Genomic DNA, 2,256 nt, shown 5'->3' on the forward strand with positions numbered 1-2,256 from the left:
TAAGCTTTATTCTTGCGCGTTTATTAGCAAAACAGTTAGAACTTGCTAGGGACATCACTTCGTCCAGTGGCTTTTGGCCGAGAAGCTGCTCGTAATCCATCTTCACATACATTTTGTCATCCATGAGGGTGCATCCTTCCTACTTCGTAAGAAGCTCACTGTACAACTTCCGGGCACGTCTTTTGGCCACTAGCTTCTGCTTCAGTGTCCTGTTTGGTTGCTTACTGGCCCGAAAAGATCGAAATCCTTCTTGCAGATGAATTTTCCGGACGGTGCTTTGACTGCCATTGAATTTTTTGGCCCGCCCGGTTAGCTCCGGGGTGCAATGCTGGCCCAATAGGCCAGTCGTCCTATGTTCGAATCTCGGTTGAGCGGTGACGCTACGGAATTAGTAGCCTCGTAATTTTCCTGTACCCTAATTTCCGGCTGTGAGGTCTGTCGATAAAGAAGGGTCAAGTTCTGAAGGACGTTTATACCCATGGCTTTGCTTGATAATCCGACAGTCCTGAACACGTTGGACTTTCAAAGTGGATGTCCAACATTAATTTTTGGTTGGTGGTTTCCATCAAGTTTAACTGCATTGGAACCAAATCAAGCGTGACGAACATCGAGCGCTACAGTAAAATAAACAGTACGCCCAGATATTAAACGACTCAAGCTTTATTTTGACATCCACGGCTTTAGACGCATATTCTCATATTAGATTATGAATCTTTAAAAAAAACCGAAGAAAAATCGATTGTTTAAAGTACAATAACCCCTATGTTTCCTAAAACAAACAGATGGTTACTATCCGATGGTCCGCCATTGCAGCTTTTAAAATTAGTGATTGAGTAAAAGTTTTGATTGTGGAACAAAATTACTGTCAATAACGAGTTTGAAAAAGTGTGATAATCTCCTACGTCACATTTTCGCTTCATTCTAACCTCAAAGTTCAACTTGAGGTCGTAATGCGACGCTTGTATACCGGAAAGTAGGTGAAAACAACAAACGAAGCAAGCCGGTTGGTACAAGTGTCACTCCAGTATCAGCCTCAAACTCAGCCCATGGCTGGCTTGCTGGAGTGCAAGCAAACAGGACGTAATTTTCCGACGACAATGTGGCGCCAGGTTGGTATCATTTGCTCCCTCCGTGCTCTTCGTCATCAAAGATGCTGTGTGGTCATGCTTGCTTGCAAGCTCGCAGGCTCTAGCAGTGGCGGCAGCGGAGTTCAAACGACAGTCAGGATGTTTTATTGTATTATCTGTTGATCACAGCAGCCGAGAAAATCGGGATTTCGCCCTTTCAACTGAGTTAAACCCGACTATGGTGAAGCCCCAGGTTGGGTCGTTTATTCACCGCCTACCGCCTTCTGCGCTTGTGGTGTGAGTACTAATAGAAGAAGTAACACATTGTCTTTCTTTTTTCTCTTCGTTCGAACCTGCTAAGATTGCTTTAATTAAAAGACAAACAAATTGCCGGCGGTTTGTTAGCGACAGCCTGCTGTCGCTGTCCAATGGAAAAGAAGATTGCGTGCCATTTCGTCGTAATTTAGCGCAAAACCATGCCGAACCCACACAATAAATGGGGGGTCTAGCGTCGAGAAAATCGCACTGCACGTTGCACCGTCAATTAGAAATGTGTGCTATACGGGAAACTCGGTAAAATTGGAACCGTCACTCAAACGGAGATGCACAGAACCAAATAACTTTGTCTCATATTGGTAAGTTTTGCAGATAATTTTAGGAAAAAATTGTGTGGAGCTTTCGAATATTTCACAAATTGTATATTGCAGGTATATGAAAATAAATATTTTTTTTATAAAATTCATTCTTTGCTGCCATGAGAAAGAGTCATGGAATAAAACCAGTAGTTGTTGGCAGCTTGTTTGTGCTGAAACGCAGTAAGCGAACGTATGCGTAACAATAACGCAACGGAGCTTAGCTCAAGTATGGAACAAAGCAAACAGCAGACGAAGTTTTACGTCTTGACGTTCTTCGTTGCCACAGCATACTTAGTTGTTATTTCCAGACGAGTAGATAGATAATTTCATAAATTTATGTTCATCACGAGTGTACGTGAGGATCCGCATTGACGGAGAATAAATGGAATTCTGAACTTAAGATGAGGCTCACTCGGATTATAGCGGATGCTTTGCTTGTATGTTTATTTATTTTGAATCTCATATTGCCAGGCGGAGCTTCGGAGTTTATTCACAAACAGTTTTCTTTAAACGATTGAAGCAGGATGCATGCGCTTCTGCCATCTTGGGATGCA

The sequence above is a fragment of the Sabethes cyaneus genome, chromosome 3 (genome assembly GCF_943734655.1).
Source record: "Sabethes cyaneus chromosome 3, idSabCyanKW18_F2, whole genome shotgun sequence".
NCBI lineage: Eukaryota > Metazoa > Arthropoda > Insecta > Diptera > Culicidae > Sabethes > Sabethes cyaneus.